A 27,805-nucleotide genomic window follows, 5' to 3' on the forward strand; every position below is an offset into this window, starting at 1 on the left:
CAAGCTGTTTACTTATATCCAAAATAAATTTTCATTAAACCTAAACTAATATTGCTTAAAATATCAAGAATACATAATTAAAAAAGAATGCTCCTAAATGAAAGAAATTTATAAAGGCACTATCATAGATTCTTTATTAAATCTTATAATCAGTCATGCATTAATTACCACCACCTTACCTAGTACTGATTCATTTGTTTTTTTGTTCTTTTGTTAAAGGGTGGTGAAAGAGATCAGGGCAGCTCAGCCATTGTACAAACAGAAGGCCTTTACAAGAAACTTCCTTTTATCTTTATAAACTGTTTTCTTTCCCTAAATATAAGTGCCAACATAAGGTAGAAGTTTTAAACCATTTTATTTGGGGGCTCATATTTGTCTCCCTTTAGAAGATGCCCCATATACTTTCTGCTTTCCATGGTGAAAAAAAAAATGCGTCATTTCATGTGTTGTAACAGTTCGAGGCTGCATGGTAAACAAACGCTTTGTACCTCCATGATTGCCATCTGTTCCAAGATACTATCAAGCCATTTTTTAAGAAAAACATTACTTATATTAGAGCAAGCTCCAGGACAAAGGTGGGCACATAACAGGATGTTTGGAGACATTGTGGTCTCAATTGTACTGTTGCATGCTTTTAGCTGTGTGTCATTGCCTTAAATTGCTCAAGATGCTTTTACCATAACTTGATTGATTAGTTTAAGGTGTTATACCAGTTATAGGAATCATTTCACATTAGCAGAAAAACAATACCACCACTCTCAGGAGAATTCTGTGTAATATCAGAGAGGTGATTGAATGTCCATACAATGGGGTGAGGCAGCAATGGGGTGACCAGAGAAATTGTACCAGGCCTTACCACGCAGCCAGAAATTCCTCGTAGCCTTGCCAACTGGGGAGCGGTGCTAATCACACACCCATGCCATCCGACCCAACTGCATGGCTTCCCGCAGTTTTTAGTTCTCAGTAGAGGTTGATTATTTTGAGTTCGAGTTTAAGTTCAGATTCTCCCCGTTTACTGACTTACCATGTGAAGTGTCTCTGCACTTGCCATGCCCAGGTCCACAGATGGGGTCTTCCAGTCCTGAACCATAATTTCTAAACTAAGCTGATTTTTTTTCCAAAGAAAACTCCTCAGAGATTAGAGTAATGAAAGGTGAATATGTAAGATAATCGATGTTTCAGATGTAAGCATTATAGATGAAATTTAAGTAAAAACTCTGTTGCAATTCCATCAAAGTATGAATGTATATTAATTTTGGATGAATGAACTGCAATAATTACTGCAGTTTATATTTAAAATTAATTAATTAAAAACAATTATTACTAGCTGCAGGTAGATTAGTAGGAACGTAGGTTGGTAGCTATTACAAATATAAAGAGGGCATATTATACAGATAGCTTATGAAGAATAATATATTGTTTTATTTGTTTTACTGAGTGTCATTTAAAAACCTGAGTTTCATTTTTCACGATTAATTAATATATTTGAAAGGTAAAGTTGAAAGAGAGATCTTCCATCCACTGGTTCACTTCCTCACACAGCCACAATGGCTGGAGCTGGTTCTGTCTGAAGGTAAGAATCAGAAACCAGGAGCTTCTTCTGGGTCTCCCATATGCATGCTGTGGACCAAGCACTTGGGCCATCCTCTAAGTGCTTTCCGGGCAGCAGGGAGCTGGATAGGAAGTAGAACAGTTGGTACTCAAACCAGTATCCACATGGAGTGCTGGCACCACAGGCAGAGATTTTACCCACTGTATCACAGCACTATCCCCCTAAGTTTCCTTCTTACCTAACTCTGTTTAGAACAGGGTCATGTTTATCCACTCACCTGAGCTGAAATTTAGCCCAGAGCATTTTAAAATACTTAAAATAGCAACAATGGGGCCCAGCGGTGTGGCCTAGTGGCTAAAGTTCTCGCCTTGAATGCACCGGGATCCCATATGGGTGCCAGTTCTAATCCCGGCAGCTCCACTTCCCATCCAGCTCCCTGCTTGTGGCCTGGGAAAGCAGTCGAGGACCGCCCAAAGCGTTGGGACCCTGTACCCGCGTAGGAGACCAGAAGAAGTTCCTGGTTCCCGGCTTCGGATAGGTGCAGTACCAGCCATTGCAGTCATCACTTAGGGAGTGAATCACCGGACAGAAGATCTTCTTCTCTGTATATCTGACTTTGTAATAAAAATAAATAAATCTTTTTAAAAAATTAGCAACATTAACATTATAATTAAAATTTAGAGTTACAATTTTAGATGTGTATCCCAAGAGGGTATTTTTTTTTAATGGTCATACTTATCATCAACCTTGACTTCAGATGACTAGGGATTTTCCTTCTTAGTGTTTGGCATTCAGCTGAAATATATATTCAGTAAGCCTCTAGTGGAGGCATAATGTGGTCTGAAAAATATGAGAAAGGCAACATTAATTCCAGCTGATGGCATCAGAAAAGTTCAAGTGACAACAAGCATTTGAGGTGGACATGGAATGTGAGGAGCTTCCAACAGGCAGAGATGGGCTAAAAGAAAAAAGGTGGTACAGACTGGAGAATCTGCTTGGATTATTTCTATAAATCTGCATCCAGCCATGCTTTTGTGTTCTCTGGTGCCTACCTGCTTCTGCTTTAGCTAGCTCCATGTTCCTAGAATGAAATACCTTTCAGTATTAAGTCCGTGTCTTAAGTTTTCTCAGTCCTCCAATTAAGATAGACATTAAAAAAAAAAAAAAGCTTAAGCAAACAAACAAAAAAAAAATCTGTTTCCTAAAGGAACATTTCCTAACAGGAAAATTGCCACTGGTATTAATTTGGATATGATGATTCATTATGACACATGCTTTTATGAGTTAACTCAGCTGGAAATTTAGAGATAACACTAATTAGGGTTTGTCAAAGTGGAGTAGAGTTGGAGTACACTTTATCAATCACTTTCACTCTAAGCAAACCCTGAAAACAAAAGAACCATATCCAATGCTTTGCTCAGACATTTTTCCTGTAGAATTCAGCTGTTTTCTATTACTTGACCTGGGATTACGTGCAGGGGGTGGCCAACACACACCTGCATTTCTGGGTATCGCCTTTTGTGGATAAGGCACTGTGGCAATCATTCTTTGCTAGGAGAGTCTTTGATGAAACCAACCTCAGACTGTTTCCTTTTTTCCCACATAACACTATGGCAACTGCTGGGTTTGCATGGGGTTCTGACCCATGGGATTTCTCGTTCTGAGGTCCAGGTAGATGGACCAGCCTCTGTTTGGAACATGCTTTTTCTTTTGGTTGAAGCAAGAGCAAAGCTCCCAGCCTCCATCCAGAGCTGTCAGATTGTCCCTTCTACTCACATTGCAGTGAACAAAGCAGATCCGCATTTCTAAGCTTTGGAAATACAGCATAAGATTTCTGAACAAAGAAGGAAAAACCCCTCACTAGATCGTAACCAAGCCGGGAGATGCTGCTGCGATGCTGGGTTAGTCACACAGCTGTGGGTTGGGGCTGTTTGCCTCAGGAGGAAAGCAAATATTTGGAAACAGCAGTTTACCAAAGGCAGTTACTGGGCTACCATTTTTTCACTGATTTATGAAAATCAGATATTCAGGTTTCTCTTTTTTCTCCCCTCTCAACATTCACTTATCTATACCTTTTTTGAGTACCTACTGTGTGTTGGGCAGAGGTGTAGGGATGAAGCAGACACAGCCCTTATACAGAGCTTACACTGAGTGGAGAAGCAGCATGGTGCTGGGGAGGGACACGTATTATGCAGATGGAGTGAACAATGGAGAGAAAGAATAAAAGTGTTCAGAGAAAAACTTTGGGATGTGATGTTTGAGGGCAGGATTGCCTGGGCAGTGCAAAGGCCCCGCCAAGGGGATGTTTTTGTCAGGGCTGAGACACCGCAGGACTGCCACTGTGACTGGGACAGAGTGAGAATGTGTGCTTTTTGGGGGAGTGACTTCGGAGTTTATTCCAAACATGATGAAAGCCATGAATGGTTTGGAGCAGGAGGCAGTTCTCTGATTTAATTTTTTTTAAATGGTTTGAGGGCCAGAGAGAAACCGAATTAAATGTGCTCCTTCATTCTCCACAGTGTCCACATGGCCAGGTCCGGGCTGGGCAGAGCTGGGAGCCAAGAACACAGTGCAGGTGTCCAGTACACAGACCAGCGGATGAGCTCTTGAGCCACGGCCACTGCCTCACGTTTCTGCATCAGCAGGAAGAAGGGAGGGAGAGATAGAACTGGGACTGAACACTCCAACATGGAACCCGAACTTCATAACTGCTATGCAAAATACCCAGCCTGATTTTTTTTTTTAAAGATAATTCTGGCTGCTGACATGAAGAATGAATAGATCATAGCAAGAGCAAAGCAGTAAAGTTTTTATTATTATTTTTTCATCTTAGACTAAGAAGTTATTCTGAATAGCTTTTGCCCTGTGTGTGGAATTTATCATACATGATTTATAGGAGATTGGTGTTTGAACACATCATGATTACAGCAGGATGACATTTGTCTGAAGAAAGGACAAATCGCTTTATTTGAGAAAAAATAAACTGAAAAGTGTAGGTTTGTTAAAAGGAAAACTTAAGATTAATTGCAGGGCCCAGCATTGTAGCCTAGTGGCTAAAGTCCTCTCCTTGGACGCGCCAGGATCCCATATGCATGCTGGTTCTTATCCCTGCGTCCCTGCTTCCTATCCAGCTCCCTGCCTGTGACCTGGGAAAGCAGTGGAGAACAGCCCAAAGCCTTGGGACCCTGCACCTGTGTGGGAGACCTGAAAGAGGCTCCAGGTTTCTGGCCAGTGTGGCCACTTGGGGAATGAATCATCAGATGGAAGATCTTCCTCTCTGTCTTGCCTTCTCTCTGTATATCTGACTTTACAATAAAAATAAATAAATCTTTAAAGAAAAATATATCATGATTACAAAATTAACACTGACTTCAAAGGGCACACATATTTGCATTTAAAAGGATATTTATATTTGGTGTTCTTCATTGCTGGAATTCGAAATTCCAGGGTGTTTGCTCAGCCAGGGGTGCTTCCGGATGGGAGGGGAACAGGTCCGTGCTAGGAGAGTTTAACTACGGGGCGGCTCCTCCCTGGGTGTAGTTGGAATGTACTTCAAGCAGGTTCTGCCATAGGCTCCCTTACTGCATTTTCTGAAAGGTGCATCATAGCTCAGCATTACTGCAGGGGCTGGCTACTCCTGAAGGGCCTGCCAGGGGGATGCCCAGAGAAGGACTGAAACGAACGAATGCAAGGGCATCGCTGTTGCCCTCAGCGTCTGTACAAAATGAGGCCACTGCGTGAGCCGTCGGCCAGTCGTCCTTGAGGGTTTCTTTTAGCCTTTGTCTCCCTCCCCCCAGTGCCTGCGTTAACACCAATCCCATCCCAAGTGCCGAGGGATGGGATGGGTCAGAAACAGCTGGAGGAGACAGAAGCATCATCATCTCTGACCACCACTCCCTGAAGCTATGACCCTCTTAGGTCTTTGAGCCTTGGCTTTTGTGTGTTTGCTATTGTATCTCTTTCATGGCAAGTTTAAAGAGGTGATGTCATATCCTCGCTTTAGTAACCAAGGGAACAATACAAACCCTGGCCTTTGTACGTTTTTTTTTTTTTTTTTTTTTACAAAAGGTCAAAGTTCTACACCGGGGGCTCCTGGATCTCTCTGGTTTCTCGCTTCCAGAGCGTCGAGGGCAAGTGTTGTCCCCGGCGGGCGAGCGTTGGTCTCAGGCTGAGCGGCGGGTTCGGGATCCGAAGTCCCTTCCGACGTTCTGCCGCTGCAGAGACCTGGGTTGGCTGGCCGCCGCGCCTTCCGTTCTTGCACTACAATTCCCAGAGTGCCGCGCGCCCGGGCAGCGCGCAGGCGCGGCGGCGGCGCAGGGGGAACCAGCCGCACCGACAGTGCGGGCGAGGTGGGGGAACCGCTGGCGGCAGGCTCCGGCGACTCCCTGGGCAGCGGACGCGGGTGGACCGGCCAGGGCTGCGAGCCGAGGAGCGGCCGGCTGCCGGCAGTTTCCGCGGTTCTGTGAGGGAGGCTCGGCGGCCGCCGCGGCGCGTCAGGTAAGCACAACCCGGTGCTTTCCAGGAAGTCCCGTCTGAAGGCGCGGGGCAGGGGAGCCGTACCGGCCATGGTGGCGGAGAGGTTGCAAGACTTCCCCGCCGTCCGGCTCCGGTCTCCTTCCCTGTCGGAGAAGCGGGGGGCCGGGTCGGGGTGGAGGGAAGCGCTGGGCGTCGCCTGCGGGTCCAGGCGCGCGAACCCGGAGTGACTGATGAATCACCGGGTTCGGGACCGGCCCTGCCCTGCTGCCCTGCCGTCCTGCCCGGGCCGTGAAGCCCCTCTCACGCCCCGCCGTGCCCACTCGCCCCTTCCTCCGGTCCAGCGTCCGCACAGGGTTCCCTTCAGCCCCCACAAGACTCCTTCAAGGGTTGCTGTTGGCTGAAAGTTGGAAAAGAGGGAGACAGACAGCAGCTCGGGGGCACACCCTTTTTGTGATTGAAATCCGGCTCGTCTGGCAGTCTCGGTCCTGAGCTCTGCCCTCCGTCTTAGAATAAATCCCTGGCTGTCCAAGCCGCACAGCTGGATCCGGCTGCGAAGTGTGTCCGTCGATTTATTTTGAGGACGTGACTGGGTTGTTAGCATTTTTTGGCTTTACGGAGGTTGATGTGTGTGCTCCGCGAGCAAGCCTCTCTGATTACAAACAGAAATGGGAAACAGCCACGAGTTCTTTTCCTTCGGTTGTGTGATTTTTTTTTTCCTTAGTGTTTAGTTAAGAATCGCATTTCCAGCTTGCCCTTGGCTTCTCTTAAAACCAAAAGTCATCTGGTAATGAACACGGCAGTAAGACTGACCCAGGAGGTCATACTTGTACAGGAAATACGCCCCTGGAGATGGCAGTGAGCTATGTGCGGTCGGCCTCGGTTTGTAGCATTTTCTGGTGGCTCATGTTTCTTTCTTTCTTCTTCTTTTTTTTCTTCTTCTGAGAATCATTCAGAATTGGTTTGTTTTTTTTTGGGGGGGGGAGATTAAACTGATTAATTAATTGTCCTTCCAAGCGTTTCTTGGGCTTACAAAAGTGGTTTTGCCCCAGCTCGTGGACTTGCGAATATCTTCAGGTCCTAAGTATCTACTCCCCTGCTGTCTGTTCATTAAATAAAGAGTCCACAGTCATTGTAATATTTGGAATTCCCTTTCTAACAGAAACAAACGGCGAGCTAAAATGACAGCTCCAACACATACTAGCTCTCTAGGCTTTGTTAAGTTGCACCTCTCAATATACCTAGTTTGTTAATCTTTTAAATAAGGGAGTTGGGCCAGATAACCCCAAAATTATTCCAGCATCTTTGATTGTTAAAGTATTGTTTGATACATGCAGGAAACATTTTGCCCTGTGTTGTTGCAAACCTGTGGTAGGCAGGAAGGAACAACTATGAGTTCTTGAGACTGTTAATTCCTGTGTTTTATGGTGTGCCCAGCAGGCCAAATTACTCTGTAATTAATAATTTCACCGGAAGTTCAAAACATACAGGTCAAATCCCTTTGCAATTACAGGTGATGATTTCACTCAAAGCAGAGCGTCTTTGGTCTCAACTACTGGCCCATTTTAAATTGCAGTTCTGCAGAAAGGATATGAATGTTGTGGAGTGATGCTTTTTGAACTTTTGCATGTATAAATGACTCAGGATCTTGTAGTTTGGGAGTGGGGTCCTAAAATCTGTGTGTCTGTCTGATTGATGTTGCTGTCGTCCCTGACACTTGGCAAAGTGGAGAGACAGGCTTTTTTTTTTTTTTTTTGAGATTCATTTATTTTTGTTTGGAAGTAGGAGTTACAGAGATAGAAGGAGAGACATATCTTTTATCCACTGGTTCACTTCCCAAGTGGCCACCAGGGCCAGAGTTGGGCAAGGCTAAAGCCAGGAGCTTCTTCCTGGTTCCCACTTGGGTGCAGGGGCTCAAGGACTTGGGCCATTCTTTGCTGCCTTCCCAGGCACAATTAGCAGAGAGCTGGTTGGGAAGTGGAGCAGCTGGGACTTGAACCCATGTCCGTATGCGACACTGGGGCTGTAGGCAAAGGTTTAACTTAGGACATCCATGTGGCTGACCTGATGGGAGATAATTTTACAGATTTTTTTTTTTTTATTGGAAAGGCAGATATACAGAGAGATATACAGAGAGGAAAAGAGACAGGGAGGAAGATCTTCCGTCCTATTAATCACTCTCCAAGCTACTGCAGTGACTGGAGCTGTGACAATTTGAAGCCAGGAGCCTCTTCCAGGTCTCCCATGCGGGTGCTGGGTCCCAACCGTTCTCAACTGCTTTCCCAGGCCACAAGCAGGGAGCTGGATGGGAAGTGGAGCTGCCAGGATTTGAACCAGTGCCCATATGGGATCTCAGCGTGTTCAAGGCGAGGACTTTAACCACTACACTATCGCGCCCAGCCCAGTTTTACAGATATTTTAGGGGCGAGTGTGTGGTACAACATGTATGCATCCCATATGTGTGTTGGTTCCTGTCCTAATTGCTCCACTTCTGATCCAGGTCGCTGCTTGTGGCCTAGAAAAGCAGCAGAGGATGACCCAAGACTTTGGACCCCTAAATCATTTGGGAAACCAGGAAGAAGCTCCTGGCTCCTAGCTTTGGTTCAGCTCAGCTCTGCCCTTTGGGGAGTGAACCAGTGGGAAAGGAAAATTTCTCTGTCTCTCCTCTCTGTAAAATCTGCCTTTCAAATAAAAGCAAATAAATCGTAAAACAAAAACAACAAAAAACTCTCTTTATATCTCCTCTCTGTCATGCTGCCGTTCAAGTCAGCATTTTTCAGAAGCATTTTAAACTGGTTATAATAACAGTCATATAATAATATGACTGGTGCATATCACTGTCATATTCAGTACATATCCATGACTTTCCAGCTCTCAGTTTTTGAGAATAATCCTGTTTAGCAAAGGTAGTTGCTTTCACAACTTGTTTTTTCTCCTTGCTCTGTCTCTCAGCTCTTTGCTCCTCTTCTCCTCCATTCTCCATTGTTTGCATTCTCAGTAATTCAACAAGTATCTATTTCACCCCATCCATTACAAGGCACTGTCTTCTGTCTTAGGTGCTGGGAATATGCAGAGGACAGGTTGCTGTCTGGAAGCTTACTCTCTGAGATTAGGCATGTGTATTTGCCTGCCACTGGGAGCGCTGGGAGGAGCCATTTGTAGGGAATAAAAACATGTGGTAGGTGTTAAGAAGACATGCTTTGCAGTTGGAGGAGTGGGGAAGAAATGAAGTCCATTCACTGCTCATCTCTGCTCCCTGACACTGAAATCTCTGTGCTGTTGGAGGTATTTACGTGGAGCACACCAAATTTTGTAAATTTACTTTATTTGGAACATGAGAAGAGTTGGCTACATGAAAATCAGCTCTATCTGGACAGTGTCTGGGGGGGACAGAGGCAGCAGAGATGCAAGTAGATGTGGCTAAGCACGAGTGCTGCGAGGGTAGGTACAGACCTGAGGATCCAGTACAAAAGGAGGGGGAAGTAGGGTGAGCAGGTGTTCTGTGTCACTGGCGTACGCTGATGTTGTTATTGGGGCTGTGTTACTATCTTTTAAAAATCAAATCAGCTGGCAGGCTACGCCAGGGCTTTTCAGTTGCTATTAAATTTTAAATGTGCATGGGCTCCCTGGGTGAAGGTGGTTAGTTAGGCATTATCCTCTGGCTGTAATGGTGGTTACAACACTGTCATCCTCCCATCCTCCACCTTTCCTTGCTGACATTTGGCATATGTGCTTGCTCAGTTTTATGTCACATCCTTTATAATTATAAAGTCACATGGAGAGGAACATGGTACAGAAAAACAGCTGGGACCTGTGTTGCACAATGCGTTAAGCCTCTGCTGCAGCACCTCAAGTCCCTAGTCCAGCTCTTCTTTGATTCCAACTCCCTGTTGATATATGTGGCAAAGCAGCAGAAGATTGCCATGGGCCCCTGCTGCTCCTGTGGGAGACCCTGGTAGAGTTCCTAGCTCCTGACTTTGGCCACTCTGCCTTTTCTTTTTTCTTATCTTTTTTTTTTTAAGATTTATTTTATTTTTATTGGAAAGGCGGATATACAGAGAGGAGAGACAGAGAGGAAGATCTTCCATTCGATGATTCACTCCCCAAGTGAGCACAAAGGCCGATGCTATGCTGATCCGAAGCCAGGAGCCTCTTCCGGGTCTCCCGCGCGGGTGCTGGGTCCCAAAGCTTTGGGCCGTCCTCGACTGCTTTCCTGGGCCACAGGCAGGGAGCTGGATGGGAAGCCGGGCCGCCGGGATTAGAACCGGCGCCCATATGGGATCCCGGGTGTTCAAGGCGAGGACTTTAACCACTATGCCATCGCGCCGGGCCCTCTTTTCTTTCTTTTTTAAGATTCATTTGTTTTTATGGCAAAATCAGATATACAGAGAGGAAGATCTTCTGTCCAATGAATCACTCCCCAAGTGACCATAATGGCTGGAACTACGCCAGTCCGAATCGAGGAGCCGGAATTTCCTCCACATCTCCCACACGGGTGCAGGGTCCCAAGGCTTTGGGCCATCCTTGACTGCTTTCCCAGGCCACAAGCAGGGAGCTGGATGGGAAGTGGGACTGCCAGTGTTAGAACCAGTGCCCAAATGGGATCCCTGAATGTGCAAGGTGAGGACTTCAGCTGCTAGGCTAACGTGCTGGTCTCCACTCTGCCTTTCTAATGCACAAAATCTTTAAAGAAAAGAGGAAGTTCTACTAGAACTGTAATACTCTCTTTGATACTTATTAAAATTACAGATAAGCAAATTCAATTTGCTGTTTATATAAAATTGTAAATAAATGAACATGCATTCTTACATCTTTTTGTGTTTGCAATCCATCATGTTATTTATGCTAATCCAAGAATGGAGTTCTGAATAACCTAACGTGGCAAGTGATTGAAATGCATGTGTGGTATGCTAGAATGTCATCTGAAACCATCGTTATAACTGTATCTTGAAACAATTGTAGTTTTTATAGTTTTTTAATTGAGATATAACTACCATTGAATAGAATGTATATCTATTGGCCAGGTAAAGGAACTTCTGCGGAAACAGGATAGAAAACTATTGTTGTGATCACCTTTCTTAAAAGGTTCACTTCCCGGGCCCAGCACTGTGGCCTAGCGGCTAAAGTCCTCGCCTTGAACTCGCTGGGATCCCATATGGACACCAGTTCTAATCCCAGTAGCTCCACCTCCCATCCAGGTCCCTGCTTGTGGCCTGGGAAAGCAGTTGAGGACGGCCCAGAGCCTTGGGACCCTGCACCCACCTGGGATAACTGGAAGAGGCTCCAGGTCCTGGCTTTAGATCAGCTCAGTTCCGGCCATTGCAGACACTTAGGGAGTGAATCACCAGATGGAAGATCTTCCTCTCTGTCTCTGCTCCTCTCTGTATATCTGACTTTGTAATAAAAATAAATAAATCTTAAAAAAAAAAAAAGGTTCACTTCACTTCCCGCCATTGTCCTCACCCTTTCTCCTGCAAAGACAAACTTTTTCTTTTTCTTTCTTTTTGGTTTATTTTTATTGCAAAGTCAGATTTATATATAGAGAGGAGGAGACTGCTTTCCCAGGCCACAGGCAGGGAGCTGGATGGGGAGTGGAGCTGCTGGGATTAGAACCAGCATCTGTATGGGATCCTGGTGCATGGAAGGTGAGGATTTTGCCACTGAGCCATTGCACGTGGCCCCTTGACAGAATTTCTAAGGACAGTTTTGGTCACTCTTTCTCCTAGGTTTTGCTTACTGGCAACACAATAAAATGGTAATATTACCTTTTAAAAGAATGTTACCATTCTTGTTAGTCTGTTTTCCTCATTCCTTACAGACCTTTTGAATCTGTGAAGAAAATTTTATTGTAATTCTGGTGTGAATACTGTATTTTGGTGACCCTGAGTTAGTGAATGTTATCTTGTTTGTGTTGATCAACATTGCTATGAAGACATGATTAGAGATGGAAAAGACAGCTGGGAAATATACTGACGGAGAACCTTGAATCCCAAGGCTTTTCTAGCGGAGAGAAAGCTGTGATTTTCAAAGACCCTTCTATGGGAATACAGGACTGATTTAATTCTAATTCTGTCTTTGTCATATGTAACAGCTTTATTAAAGTATCCACATGCCGTACAATACACCATTTACAGTGATTTTTTGAATAGTCGCCGAGTGGTGCAACCATCCCCGCAGTTGGTTTTTACACACTAGAAGGAAACCTTTCCCATTTGCAGTGACTTCTCATCTCCTGCAGCCTGAGGCAACCACTGAGCCACTGCCTGCAGACAGTAGATTCCTGTTCTGGACACATCCTGTGATGAGTATGTGCTCTTTTCACCTTTGTATGTGACATACCCATCTGAGAACTAACGGGAATACTGCAGGGTTCTTGCAGAGGAGACCTGACCTGTAAGGAGATGCACTCCCTCAGGTATACCAAAGGCTGAAACACCCACACCCACTCACTGAGGCAGGAGCACAAGCACCTAGACAAACTTACAGTCTATAGTAACTGATACACAGTGATAACCCTTGACAAATAAACAGCTTCTGGGCTTATCTGAGTACTGACATCACTGTCAGTACATGCAGATGAGCACAATTCCTGGAGTGTGTCTGCCAAACTAGGAGAAAATGATGGGTGTATGTAAAGTGTACTTTCCTGACATTCATAAGTACTTCCTGCAGCTTTCTTTTTATTTTTTAAGCAGAAGCAATTGCCTAATATGTATGTTGACTTGTAAGTAAGGTTTGTAGTTCTCTAGCCTATTGACTAGCAGTTCCTTTGAACAGAATATCAATAAACAGTAGGGAATTTCCACTTGGAAAATTATAACTAGCAAGACACTTTGGCTCTTTGAATGTAGTATTATAACCATAATGAGGCATTGTTAGGAACTATTCCTTTGATATGCATACCATTTGCAGGGAGAGGAGGCTCCATGAATATGTAGCTAGCATATGTAATAAGTATGGGTTACAGTCACATGGCCCTTACCCAAGGACAAGCATTATAAGATTGGTTGCAACTCAAGGATTTATTTATTTTCATTCTTAGTGGACTATTATTAACCCAAGTTAGTATTCTTAAAGAACTGCTTGTTGTTATTTTCTTTAATTTTCCCACTGGGGTTCTAGACATGTTGAAGGGAGTGGGAGGAGGTCTAATTTGATTGAAAATAACAGGTATGTGATTATTTCAAAGTCAAGTCCCTCCCGTCTGTTTCCCTAAAATCTACAAAATTTCTTGGAGACAGATTATGAAAATGGCAGCAAACCTGTGTGGATTCACCTCTGCAACAGCTTCTGCAGCTCCTTGTCTAACTCTCACTTACACCCCTCCTAGGACCTCAGTTGACATCCCAGGGGCGTAGGGAGGCTGGGTACAGCCACTGGCTTTCCTAGAACAGCCCTTGCCACTGCAGTCAGCTCCTGTGCCCACCTTCCTGCCTTAGAGGACACCACATCCTCTTTTTTTTTTTTTTTTTCTTTTTTTAAAAGTGCGCCAAACCTTAGTTCTTGTCCATAATTCCTTTAATGGGGACACCGTGGAAGTTTTTTCAGTTGTCAGAACTGGTCCCCGAAAGATACAAAACAAATCGAGCAGGGGTTCAAGGGCTGGAGGTAGAACAGCGTGGAAATGTCCTGCTTTGCTGTGACACAGTGTGAAGGTCACTCCTTCTCCTTTCCCAGGCTCCTGCTCTGACCCCCATCCCTGTGCATGGGCCTCTTAGTGTAGACTTCTGGCCCCTCCATCTGGTGTTTTCTGCTTTCCAGACCACACTGGCCGTGATCTCTGGACTTCTTTAGCACTAATAGTTTGTTCCATTGTTTTGGCAGTTAGTTGTATTGATTTTTAAAAATAGCTTTGTGTGCTTGTTTCCTTTTCCCAAATAGAATGTATTAGTCAAGGTTCTCAGCGCTCAGGGAACACCAACCCACTTAGGCCAGTTTACTCTGGTATCAAGGCTGGAAGTTACATTGGGTTACTATTGTTACAAGGGCTCTCGAAATAAACTACAGTTGGAACCCAGAACCGGCTCTTGGAGAGCCCCTGTGCTTTGCTCTGGAGCTCGCATGGATTCTTTGCAGCTTTCTCTGCCTCTGTTCCATTTCAGAATATTAATTTTTTTTGAGGGTGGTGGCATAGAGAAATCTTGCATTATCTCCCAAATGCCCTCAACAGGCTGGCCTGGGTCATATTGAAGCTAGGAGCTGGGAACTGCATCTAGGTCTCCCACATGGATGGCAACTAGCAAATTCCTTAAGCTGTCACCTGCTGCTTCCCAGAGTAAGCATTCACAGGAAGCAGGAAGCTGGAATGAGAAGCAGAACCAGGCTTCAACCAGGCTCTGCCTCAAATGAGGTTGCTGGGGCCAGCATTGTGGTACGAAGACTTGGGTTGGGCTATTCTGACATTTTGTGAATGCAGATTCAAGTACCAGCTGTTCCATTTCTTTTTTTTTTTTTTTTTGAGATTTATTTATTTTTATTACAAAGTTGGATATACACAAAGGAGGAGAGATAGAGAAGATCTTCCAGCCACTGATTCACTCTCCAAGTGCCCGCAATGGCCGGTGCTGTACTGATTCAAAGCCAGGAGCCAGGAGATGCTTCCAGGTCTCCCACACGGGTTCAGGGTCCCAAGGCTCTGGGCCATCCTCGACTGCTTTCCCAGGCCACAAGCAGGGACCTGGATGGGAAGTGGGGCTGCTGGGATTAGAACCAGCGTCTATATGGGATCCTGGTGCGTTGAAGGCAAGGACTTTAGCTGCTAGGCCACGCCGCTGGGCCCAGCTGTTCTACTTCCAACCTGGCTACTTGCTAATGAGCTTGGGAAAGCAGGTGAAGGTGACCCAAGTGCTTGGGCCTCTGCCACCTACCTGGGAGACCTGAATATACCTGGTTTTGGCCTGGCTCAGTCCTGCCCATTGCAGCCATCTGGGGAGTGAACAGGCGGGTGGAAGATGTCTGTCTCTTTCTCTGTAACTCTGCCTTTCATATTAATGAATCTTAAAAATGAAACTACTTTTGCTTCTCGATTGATTTCCCTCATTTAGAGGAGGGAATTTCCCTGTTAGAGGAGACATCCCTTTAGCTCCCTTTTGAAGAACTTGTGCCAGAACAGACCTTACACCATAAGGACAGTGAACCAAGCATCTTGACCAATAGCAATGATTTTTAACACTTCCCTCCTTTCATCAGTTCTGCTTTCTTCTCACCAGTCTTAAACATTATTCTGTTTTTCTTTCCACCTCCACCCCTGCCCACCTCTTTCCCAGAAACCATTCCACACACTAGCTGTATGGTTCTCATTAGTTTAGTAGTTTTTTTTTTTTTTTTTATGGTGTGTGGATTTTTTGGGGATGTATGTATATATTTTTTTTTCCAAAGATGATCTATAGTGATATAATATTATGACAAATTTCCACTTTTGGGCCAGAGGTCTTGGTTTTTCTTTTTTGAAACCTGTGAATATGTCCACCTCACTGAGCTGCTGAAATTCTCCAAGTCACTGAGTTGTGTGTGTATTTTTAACAATTTTAAAAACTCCACTTTAAGTGTGTAGCTCTATGATATGCATATCAAATTGCTTTTCCTAGCAGAAACTCCTGAGCGCTGGTTTTAGTCTATAAGATAGTTATTTTGCCCTTTCCCCTGTCTTCCCAAGTTCAACTGTGCATTGTGCTTCCAGCTACAGTGTGGCTGTTTCCCTGTGCTCCATGTCCTGGTGATTGGTTCCACTGTTCAGTCTGTCACGTCTCATCACACTTGTGGGACGCAGGGTCCAGGTGGGAAACAGTGCCATTTTCTTCAAGAACTGGTTCCCTTTTGTCCTACATTTGAATGGGAAGAGCTCAGTTTATTCCCTCTTCTTGGGTATTCAGTACAGCTTTTTAACTCACCTGGTGAGACTATATCATAACCCTGGGGGTTTGCCAAATTGTTTTGGTTGGTATTATATTCCCAAACTCCCCAGTTTGGAATTCCAGATGTATTATGCAAATTGTAGGCTTGTACTTCCTTAGTTACCTATTGTAGCCACACTTTCCTATTCATCTGTAATTAACTTGTGATAACAAAGCTGATGAGTCTCCAGGCCCATGAAGTTGATTAGAGTAATACTAGAGTAATACTAGTGTTATCCCGAAAGTTGCAGGTGTCCTGTGTCTCTAAAGCTGTATGGGAGTGTAGGCCTCATCCACTGAGGAGCAGGCCTTCGTGGCAGCTGGGGTGCTGGGGGCATCAAACTGTCAGATGGAGGGGCTGCGTGGTGGGTCACAACTAGAGCACTGTTGGCCTTTAGAGGGGAGCAGAGACAACCATGGACAAAGAAGAGGGAGGAAAGGCTTTGGAGAGGTTGGACTGGAGCCAGTCATCAGATTGTATGGTTTGGGTTGAATGGAAAAATGCCACTTAGGGATAAGAGTATAAGCAGAATTGTTGAAGAGAATGGTACAGCATTGTAGGAGACAAGAGAGGCAGTGACATGAAAGTGAAGCCGTAAAGAAGTCAGCTTCATTGCCCCAGCAAGTGGGAGAACAGAACGTGTCAAAAACCCAAGACACAGTTTTTTTTTAAAGTTTTATTTATTTTTATTTCAAAGTCAGGTATACATAGAGGAGGAGAGACAGAGAGGATCTTCACTCCCTAAGTGACCACAGCAGCTGGTCAGATGTCAGGAGCCAGGAACTTCCCCCAGGTCTCCTGGGTGGATGCAGGATCCCCAGGCTTCGGGTCATCCTCAACTGCTTTTCCAGGCCACAAGCAGGGAGCTGGATGGGAAGCAGGGTCACCGGGATTAGAACCAGTGCCCATATGGGATCCCAGAACATACAAGGCAAAGACTTAAGCCACTAGGCCACCGTGCTGGGCCCAATTTTTTAAAAAAAGATTTATTTATTTTTATTGGAAAGGCAGATCATATTTACAGAAAAAAGGAGAGACAGAGAGAAAGACCCTCAGTCCGCTGGCTCACTCCCTGAATAGCTATAGTAGCTAGAGCTGAGGTGATCAGAAGCCAGGAACTTCTGGTTTTGTTTGTTTGTTTCTTTGTTTAGATTAATTAATTAATTAATTTTAAAGATTTATTTTATTTTTATTGGAAAGGCGGATATACAGAGAGGAGAGACAGAGAGGAAGATCTTCCGTCTGATGATTCACTCCCCAAGTGAGCGCGACGGTCGATGCTATGCCAATCCGAAGCCAGGAGCCTCTTCTGGGTCTCCCGCGCAGGTGCAGGGTCCCAAAGCCTTGGGCCATCCTTGACTGCCTTCCCGGGCCACAGGCAGGGAGCAGGATGGGAAGTGGGGCTGCCGGGATTAGAACCGGCGCCCATGTGGGATCCCAGGCATGCCCAAAGCGAGGACCTTAACCACTGCGCCACCATGCCGGGCCCTAGATTAATTTATTTTTATTGCAAAGTCAGATAGATACACACAGAGGAGCAGAAACAGAGGAAGATCTTCTGTCCAATGATTCACTCCCCAAGTGACTGCAGTGTCCAGAACTGTGGCAGTCTGAAGTCAGGAGCCAGGTCTCCCACGCGAGTTCAGGGTCCCAAGGCTTTGGGCCATCCTCAACTGCTTTCCCAGGCCACAAGCAGGGAGCTGGATGGGAAGTGGAGCTGCTGGGATTAGAACCGGTGCCCATATGGGATCCTGGTGCATGGAAGGTGAGGACTTTAGCCGCTAGGCCACCATGCCGGGCCCTCCAGGAACTTCTTCCTGGTCTGCCACACAGGTGCAGGGTCCCAAGGCGTAGGGCCATGTTGTACTGCTTTTCAGGCCTTAAGCACTGAGCTGGATGGAAAGGGGGAGCAGGTGGAACTTGAAACAGCATCCATGTTGGATCCCTATGGTTGCAAGGTGAGGATTTAGCCATTGCGTCATCGCACGGTGGTCCCAGCACAATTCTTAAGATGTGAAATGTTAATAACTTCAGGTCTCTGGGCAAGATGCCTTAAATCAGGAAGAGAAGAGCTTCGAGTCAGAACAGGCAAGTGGTTTGGAGCCTGGGAAAGAGGTTGGATAAAGCAGTGTGTTTTTATTTGCTCTCTGTGAGATTCCAGAAGTTTCTGTAGATCCTGGAACCTTTCGTGGGAAGAGACAGGGTGCCCCGATATAAGGCTTTGAAGACCTTTTGTTTCTCATGATGTTTCCTTAGGGAAAAGATCTTGAGGAAAAAACACCCCAAAGTTGGCTTCAGTCCCAGTTTCAGAGTTTCAATTAAATAGGACCTTTGGTCCCAAGCTGTGGGAGAATATATAATTACATATCTCTTTAAGAGTTTCTGCTATTAATTTCATAGATTGTTGGTTTTCTAAAAAATTAATGTTCTAACATTTTTTTAATTGGACTGTTTGACAGTTAATTGGTCTTTTTTTTTTTTCCCTGCCAAAGCAGTGTTTGCTACTTCCTGGATGTGGCATGCATAATTCAAGTCTTTTTCATACATAGCATGAAAATGCAACATGATTTAATTGACCCCTAAATTAAAATCTGTCAAATATATGTGACATAAAACTGGATATGGGCTGAGCACTGAGTGAGCACTCTGCCAGCTGTCCAGTTGGTCTCTGGTTTCTGTAGATACTTTAAAAGTTATTCTCAAGGCATTTGTTTTTAAAAGCTGAGTGTTTGGATTCAGAGGGAACATAGGGGTCTTTTGTTAAAAGACTTTCTTGCTGTAAATAGAGAAAAGTGGACCAAATGTGAGAAATGGCTGTGAATAAATAATTCAAAAAATTCCTCAGAATTTCACCTTAAGGTACAGCCTTAAAGAGATACATTTCCCAAAGGCTTTTCTCCTAAATTCCAAATCCATCTTCCCAACCCGTTTTCTTTAGTTGACAATTTTTTTTCTAGTACACGCAAGTACTACTGAGAGTTTTTATTATAAAATCAAACTGAAATTAAAAGATGTTAGCTACTTTTAAAAAGAATTAAGTAAAAATCAAGATAGAAACGAATACTTAAGTATCTTTACTGTTAAAATTTATGAGTAAAGGTTTTTGCACTCATTCTTATGATTTATGATGTATTGAAGATTCATGTTTTCATAGAGACATTTCAGATTCTATTATGAATAACAGTGGGAAAATAGAAAATGGACTGTGTAGGAATTTGCTTTACATGGTGAGTTTCCAGGAAAGCATTTATTAATATAGTTATACCATTTTAGCTGTTTTTTTTTCTAGTACTGAAAAATTTGACCCATGGCTCATTTCATTGCTTTTCTCATTTTTTAAAATCTATCTGGTTCTGTTTTTTCAAGTCACTTCCTGAAGCAATTTAAATTATTTTGTATGTGTGTGCTTATCTGGCATGATCCAGCTTTCCTATTTTCGCTTTCTACTTAATGCATTGTTCATCTTGGCAGTAACAACAACAACAAAAAAAGTAGCTTTTTTTCGCAAGAATAAATGGCTTAATTGATGTTTTCTTAAGATTGTGGACTATTAGTTCTTAGAGCCTGTCAGGGCAAGGGATAAAGCCAGCAGTTTTCATGTGTTTGCCAGTTCCCATCTGTTGGTCGTGGGCATCACTGGGCAGGCTCTGTGCTCACTGGGAGAGGCTGCGTTGTCGGCTGTGTCCTGTGCGTGGAGGAGTATCTTCAGGACCAGTGCCGTATTCGGGCTGAACAGGAACCCTGAAATCCACAGATCTGCTGAACCTCAGTCCCATGCTTTGAGCTAAGTGCTAGACTTTTCCCCCCAAGAATTCTAGTTTTCTTTGGGTGTTTTATTTTTTTTTTCTCTTCCTGTGATAATTGAATTCAGCTAGGTATTTAAATAGTCAGTTACAGATGTTAGAGAAGGGCTTTGGAATATTCCTAAAGCCTCCATGAAAAGGCAGAGATGGTGTCTTTCTAGAAAAGGAGAGGAACTAGAGATAGATAATCTAGCTTTTAAATAATAATAATAATAATAATAATAATAAAACCTGTAAGCCCCAGCTGTAGGCAGCTAGGTTGCCTTGTACCTAAGCAACTGTTGAGGTGCTGCAACAAAAGTAGGCAATAGCTAGTGGACATTCTGGGTCTGGTTAATGCCAAATCTGGGAACTATACCATTATGCCAGCATAGTTGCTTACTTTTTTTTTTTTTTTTCAAATTTTTATTGGAAAGGCGGATATACAGAGAGGAGAGACAGAGAGGAAGATCTTCTGTCCGATGATTCACTCCCCAAGTGAGCGCGATGCTATGCCAATCCGAAGCCAGGAGTCTCTTCCAGGTCTCCCACGTGGGTGCAGGGTCCCAAAGCTTTGGGCCGTCCTCGACTGCTTTCCCAGGCCACAGGCAGGGAGCTGGAAAGGAAGAAGGGCCGCCGGGATTAGAACTGGCACCCATATGGGATCCCGGGCGTGCAGGGCGTGGACCTTAACCACTGCGCCACCGCGCCGGGCCCTACTTTTTTTTTTTTAAAGATTTATTTATTTTCATTGGAAAGGTAGATTTCCTGAAAGAAGGAGAGACAAAGAAAAAGATCTCTCCAGGTGGTTCACCCTCTGGGTGGCTGTAGTGGCTGGAGCTGAGCCTATCCGAAGCAAGGAGCCAGGGGCTTCTTCTGAGTCTCTCATATGGGTGTGGGTCCCAAGTGTTTGGCCCTTCCTCTACTGTTTTCCCAGGCCACCAGCAGGGAGCTGGATGGGAAATGGAGCAGCCAGGACATGAACTGGCATTCATAAGAGATCTTATTGCTTGGAAGTGGAGGATTAGGCATTCAACCATCGGGCTGGGCCCGCTAGTTAAGTGCTGATCAGCATTTCTGCAAGTATTTACTAACTGTAGTTGTGTGTATTTTCATTCAGACACGTGTTCTTAAGATTTATATTCTCCTAGAACCATTTTTTTTTTGTTAGAAAGTTTTTAACATACACGTTTTCAATTGAACAGTGCTGTGTTTTAGTCTTTGTTGTAGTTTAGTTGTTGATAGCATTGCCAGAGGCTGGATGTGAAAAAGGAGTAGCAAGAGACATTGGGCATGACTTTACAGTGCACCTGTTGGGCTGGAAGTGGCAGGATTTACTATTTATTTGTTTATTTATTTACTTATTTGGAAAGGCAGATATACAGAGAGGAGGAGAGAAAGAAAGGAAGCTTCTGTCTGCTGGTTTACTCTTCAAGTGGCCACAACAGCTGTAGTTGAGCCAATCCAAAGCCAGGAGCCCAGAGCTTCTTCTAGGTCTCCAATATGGCTGCAGAGTCCAAGGCTTTGGGGCGTCCTTGACTGCTTTCCCAAGCTGCAAGCAGGGAGCTGGATGGGAAGCAGGGTGCTGGGATTAGAATTGACTCCCATATGGGATCCCAGCAAGTTCAAGACAAGGACTTTAACTGCTAGGCCGTTGCGCCAGGCCTTGGATTTAACTTTTGAGTTGGGCATCACTGTTGTAGATTCTAAGACACCAATAGGATATTGAAAGAAAGCAAATAGTATCAAGTGTTGTAGCCAGGTTAAATATTAAATATACAACTAAGTATATTTTGTGCCATTGGTGTCACATTATTGCATGTGCTACAGTTCTAGTTTGAGAACCATTTTTTTTTTATTGGAAAGGCAGGAGAGGAGAGACAGAGAGGAAGATCTTCTGTCCTATGATTCACTCCCCAAGTGAGCGCAACGGCCGATGCTATGCTGATCCGAAGCCAGGATCCACGAACCTCTTCCGGGTCTCCCACGCGGGTGCAGGGTTCCAAGGCCTTGGGCCGTCCTCGACTGCTTTCCTGGGCCACAAGCAGGGAGCTGGATGGGAAGTGGGTCCGCCGGGATTAGAACCGGCGCCTATATGGGATCCCGGGCGTTCAAGGCGAGGACCTTAACCACTGCGCCATGGTGCTGGACCCATTGAGAACCATTTATATAGGTAGGAGAAAACAAGGACCTGCTGTGTGTAGTTTTCTGACTCTTCCTTTCATTCCTGCAGTCCCCTTCCTTTCCCAATCTAACGCCCTTCCTGTACATGCATACAAACATACATTAATTTGAATATGTGAAGACTGGTAGAATTTAAAAGGGAGAATGTTTCAGAATTCAAAGGTTCTGCCTAAAGAGAAATTTTTTTTTAAAGATTTATTTTTATTATTTTTTTTTATTGGAAAGGCAGATATACAGAGAGGAGAGACAGAGAGGAAGATCTTCCGTCCTATGATTCACTCCCCAAGTGAGCGCAACGGCCGATGCTATGCCGATCCGAAGCCAGGAGCCTCTTCCGGGTCTCCCACGCGGGTGCAGGGTCCCAAGGCTTTGGGCCGTCCTCGACTGCCTTCCCAGGCCACAGGCAGGGAGCTGGATGGGAAGCGGGGCTGCCGGGATTAGAACCGGCGCCCATATGGGATCCCGGGCGTGCAAGGCGAGGACCTTTAACCACTTGCACCACCGCGCCGGGCCCTTAAAGAAAAATTTTAAAGCTGGGCTGAAGTCCAGGAAATTTCGAAAGGAATGAAACAGGAAAGATACCACCTTCTGTTTACTGGGTAAATGCATCTTGCTCTTTGGCATGATTCAGGCCTAGTTTAGTTTGTTTTAGATTTGTTCATAACTTATTGCTTACTAACTTTGTGGACTTAGAAAATTCTTGTGAGAGGAAGAGTGAGTCATAGCATTACTTCCCTTTAGCAGGGAGTGGGGCGAGAAAAAACCTTCAGGTCAATCTCTCCATTGTGCACTTGGCATGGATTCAGCATTTTGATTGATGGCTGAACACTGATAGGCCTTTACGGCAAGCCTTCTCGTATCATGTTTGATTTTATCCCCAGAAGAAACTTTTCTCAGGTTTACCAGCTGAGATAAAGAGCTTTGTAACCTTACTACCCTGAGAAACTTGTTCGCATGATGTCATTTCTTTTTTAAGATTTTGAGTTTGCAACATCTTTTAGAAAAGCTTCAACATTTCCTGGTCTACTCAAATTATTAAACAAACAAATAGAAAAAAAAAAAGGACTGGGGACATTTGGATTTGGTACTGAGAAACTGGATATAGAAAGAAGGGTGTGACTATTTTGGAATTCTAGTAGATTACTTCTCATTGCTGTATTGCCACACCCCCCAAGAAGAGAAGAGAAGGTACGATGCAGTGTGAGGTGCTGTGCTGCTTGTGGCTCATGTGGGAGCCGGCCAGGCTCTCCGTGGGGTCTTTGAAAAGATTGTTTTTGAAGTACTGTGAGTAATGTACTAAGCATTTTCTTGCAGCAATTACAGAAATTATCTGTTTTCTACTTTTAAGATTTTTCTCAGTCTTCTGTTTTGGATTAAATCTGTTCTCTGTTCTGGCTCTCGTGAGTTTTTTGGGCTACTTTGCAGACCTCAGACTTTATTTTCTTTATTTTTTGGAATCTTTAGGTGACATTTGAAAAAAATTCAAGATGGCTTCAGTCATAAAGGCAGGAAAGACAGGGTTACATAGCTCATCTAATTCTTGGGTCGGTTAGTTTCCATGCAGCTGTTAAACCAAGTAATCAGCTGCCATTTTCTCAGACTTCTGTGGGCAAAGCAGCTCCCTCAGATTTGCCCACATCTGGGTCGAAAGAACCGCCTAAAAGTAATTATCTGAAGTACCTGTTAGGCTTTGTTGTGTTCTGTGGACCAAACAGAAAGATAGTTTTAGCATCCAATGTATTTAAGTAAAACTTATATTTACTATAAGCTATAATTATCTATAGCTAAAATAAAAAAAATTTGCTTCTGAAAGTCAGTACTGAATGCACAGGGCTTTAGATCTGGTAGACTACTGTGGTTTGAATGGTTTGAATGTGGGTGCCTGACTGCCTCCCCACCCCACCAAAATTAAAAAGTTGAAACCTAATCAGCAGTATGAGTATATTCCAAGGTTGGGCCTTGGGAAAGAATTAGGCCATGAGGGCGGAGCTCTCACAGATGGGATCAGGGCTTGCTTGTAGAAATGAGTCATTAGAGAGCCGCCTCACCTCTTCTAACACGCAAGGGACAGCTAGAAGGCTGCGCTACAAAAGAACTGGAAAGCAGGTGCTCACCGTTCTCTAAATCTGCGGGTTTCTTAGCCTGGGACTTCCACCTCCAGAACTGTAAGAAATGTAATTTCCATTGTTTATAAAATACCCACCTTTGGATGTTTTTGTCATAGATGTTAGAATTAGTAGTATTCAGAGCCGTTAACTTATTTGAGAAGGAAGCAACCTTCAGAGTCTTAAAACTTACTTGCAGTTGAGGAATCTGTCACCTGCTGTCCCTGGTGTACTCGCACTGGACCTTGCTTTGTGAATCCCAAGATAAGTATGTAATGTTTTTCTTTTTTTTCTTTTTTTCTTTTTTTTTTAAAGATTTATTTTTATTATTTTTTTATTGGAAAGGCGGATATATAGAGAGGAGAGACAGAGAGGAAGATCTTCCGCCCGATGATTCACTCCCCAAGTGAGCGCAACGGCCCATGCAATGCCGATCCGAAGCCAGGAGACTCTTCTGGGTCTCCCACGCGTGCGCAGGGTCCCAAAGCTTTGGGCCGTCCTCGACTGCTTTCCCAGGCCACAGGCAGGGAGCTGGAAGGGAAGCGGGGCTGCCGGGGATAGAACCGGTGCCCATATGGGATCCCGGATGTGCAAGGTGAGGACCTTAATGACTTGCACCACCGCGCCGGGCCCCCTTTTTTTTTAATAGATGATTTTCTTTACCTCAGCCTTCTCCATCAATGTGAATATACCTCAGACCAGCAGGGATAAAATTCAAGTCTCAAATTAAGAGCACATTTAAATGCTTTAAATGTTAAAATCGCCAAGCAAATATAACTTGTTTAACATTGTTTCCAGATTAATTCTGAAGCCAGGTCCAAAAAAAAAAAAGAAAGAAAATTTTTTTTGTTCTTTTTTGTTTTTTTTAACCAAAGTAAATTAAAGCAGACTTAGGCAATTACGTAGTACACCATGGCCAGCTCAAAATATTGCTTGGATATTTATCCTAGAAAGAACATTTTGATGCTAACTATCATCACATAATTATGTATCAACATGGAAATGTTTTTATTTTAAAAATAAACATATGTGGGCCCAGCGTGGTGGCACAGTGGTTAAGGTCCTCGTCTTGCACGCCCGGGATCCCATATGGGCGCCGGTTCTATCCCCGGCAGCCCCACTTCCCATCCAGCTCCCTGCTTGTGGCTGGGAAAGCAGTCGAGGACGGCCCAAAGCTTTGGGACCCTGCACCCACATGGGAGACCTGGAAGAGGCTCCTGGCTTCGGATCGGCATTGCATGGGCCGTTGCACTCACTTGGAGAGTGAATCATCGGACGGGGGATCTTCCTGTCTGTCTCTCCTCTCTGTATATCCGCCTTTCCAATAAAAAAAATAATAAAAATAAATCTTTAAAAAAAAATAAACATGTGATTACTAAAAGTTTTCTTCAGTATGAAAGGATAATGAGACTACTAGTTAGTATTTGAGACAAAAAAAAGGCAGAACTGAATTTTTTGAAAGATTTATTTATTTTTTTATTGCAAAGTCAGATATGCAGAGAGGAAGATCTTCCATCCGTTGATTCACTCCCCAAGTGACCACAACGGCTGGTGCTATGCCGATCCAAAGCCAGGAGCCAGAAACTTCTTTCAGGTCTCCCACATGGGTGCAGGGTCCCAAAGCTTTGGGCTGTCCTTGACTGCTTTCCCAGACCACAAGCAGGGAGTTGGATGGGAAGCAGGGCAGCAGGGATTAGAACTGGCACCCAGATGGGATCCCAACGCGTTTAAGGTGAGGACTTTAACTGCTACATTATCATGCCGGGCCCAGAACTGAATTTAATACTCTAAAAAGGAAGAGCTGTGCCTGCCAGGCAGTTTTTCTAAGAAGGGTAGGCCCATTTTGTGTTTGGGGATTTGTGGAACTTTGAGATTGGCCAACTTTTGGGGGCTGTAGTAGTCTGACATCATCTGAAGAAGCCTGGCAGCAAGAGAGCTTTTTACGCTCCTCACCAGGTGGCCTTGGTTGTGAGAGGCTGACAGTGATTGGCAGGTGTGCAGGGACAAATTGTTGGTCGGTTCTTGGTGGCTGCCTGCTTACTAGAGCTTTGGGAAAAACAGTCGTTCCCACGTCATGGAAACCTTGTGTAATTTTTAGTACAAAATACAAGTAATTATTTGTATAGAGCAAGTATATATTTAAACAGTTTTTTGCTACATGGCATAATGAAGCAAGAAAATCTTAAATGTACAGTTAGATAAATTTTCTATGTATATCCTTGTACAACTTCCATCCAGTTCAATAATGCAGAATGTTTTTTATCAGCCTGAAATGTTCCCTAAGCACCCTTTTCCCCAGTAGGTATTCTGACTCCTATTACCATGGATTAATTTTACCTGTTTATGAATTTCATATAAGTGAAAAGATATAATATGTGTTATTTTATGTCTAGCCTTGTAAAATTTCTCTCAATGCTTGAAATTTGTTCATTGTTCTGTGCATATTAGTTGCTTTTTATTGCTTAGTATTTCCTTATATGGATATTGTTATGTAACAATTTGTGTAAACTTCTGGTGATAGACTTTTGAGTCATTTTCAATTGGGTCATTTCTAGGAGTAGCATTGGTGTCATTGTGGTACATTTAGTTTTGGTAGATGCTGCCAGATAGTTTGCTGAGAAAGTTGTATCAGTTTGCACCCCACCAGCAATTCATAAGAGTTCCAGTTCCTGCATACCCCTGAAAATACTTAGGATTACTCTTTTTAATGCCAGAATATGGATGTGTTGATGGATTGATTGAAATTTATGGTTGGAAGGTAGAGTGACAGCTCTTCCATCTGCTGGTTCACTCCCCAGGTGCCTGCAATAGCCAAGGTTGGACCAGGCATAGTTCTAAGTCAGAAACTCCTTCTGGGACTCCCACGTGGGACTCAGGTACTTGAGCTGTTGGCTGTGAGGGTGCACATTAGCAGGAAGTTGGAATCCAATACAGAACCAGAACTCAAACCCAAGCACTCTGATGTGGGATGCACGTGTCTGTGCTAAGAGTGCCAGACTGCTGAAGTGTGGATTTCAGGAGAGAAGTCCAAATTAGAAAGAATTGTCAGTATATGGAATGATCAAAGAAGAGAATCTGTCAAAGGACTTAAGTCCTGGAGTCATGCCAACATATAAAGATGAGGCAGAATAGTGAGGTAGGGCAGCAGAGAAACAAGGATAGAGCAAGAACGAAATGATGTCCCCAAAGCCGAATGAAGGAAGTGTTGCTTCAGGTATCTCAGGGTGAGGATTGAGCATTGGCAGTTGGACTTGGCACTTTGCAGGGCGCTGCTGACAAGATCAGTGTCCATGGAGATGAAAGCCAAATTGTAGGAGAATTGAGAGATTAAGAGGATGAGGGTTTAGTGCTACCAGATATAGGTGGAGTCTTTGAAGGAGCTTTGCTCTGGAGAGGAATGTAAAATGAAAGCAAGGTTTGTTTTTAATTTGGGAGATAAATATCTGTCTGTTTGCTGATGGGCCTCATCCAGTAGACAAAGAGCACAATTATTGAAGTGATCTTGTATAAATGAGCCGGAATGGAATCTGGTTACAAAAGGCAGAACTAACCTTAACTAAGTCTGTACCATTTAATCCATTAAAGCAGAAGGGGAGGTGCAGTGTATGAGTGCATGGCTGTGTAGGTGGCTAGATATGGTAATGGCTTAAATCTCCTTTTATGATTGCTTTTCTGTTCTCAAGTAAATATGGAGGCCAAGTCCTCATCAGAGAGTGAGAAATGGGTAGTGTTAAAAAGTTGAAGGAAAAAATAGGTAAAATGTCATTGAAGAGAGTAGAAGAGGGACTGGTGTAGTTTAGGATTGAAAATACAGA

General features: G+C 44.1%; 1 protein-coding gene across 2 annotated transcripts in view; it reads left to right on the top strand.

Annotated features, from left to right (window-relative positions):
• The first annotated feature begins 5,843 nt into the window (after window positions 1–5,843).
• TMOD3 (tropomodulin 3) overlaps window positions 5,844–27,805 on the top strand; it is a 66,205-nt gene continuing 44,243 nt past the window's right edge. The window contains exons 1-2 of one of the 2 annotated variants that reach the window (XM_040970026.1): window positions 5,844–6,049; window positions 16,617–16,620. The gene's annotated coding sequence lies outside the window, so the exon portion shown is untranslated. The remainder of the gene's footprint in view (window positions 6,050–16,616; window positions 16,621–27,805) is intronic. The other variant, XM_040970025.1, reaches the window with a different exon arrangement.

Source organism: Ochotona curzoniae, unplaced genomic scaffold (genome assembly GCF_017591425.1).
Source record: "Ochotona curzoniae isolate NIBS_2020 unplaced genomic scaffold, NIBS_Ocur_1.0 scaffold_4701, whole genome shotgun sequence".
NCBI lineage: Eukaryota > Metazoa > Chordata > Mammalia > Lagomorpha > Ochotonidae > Ochotona > Ochotona curzoniae.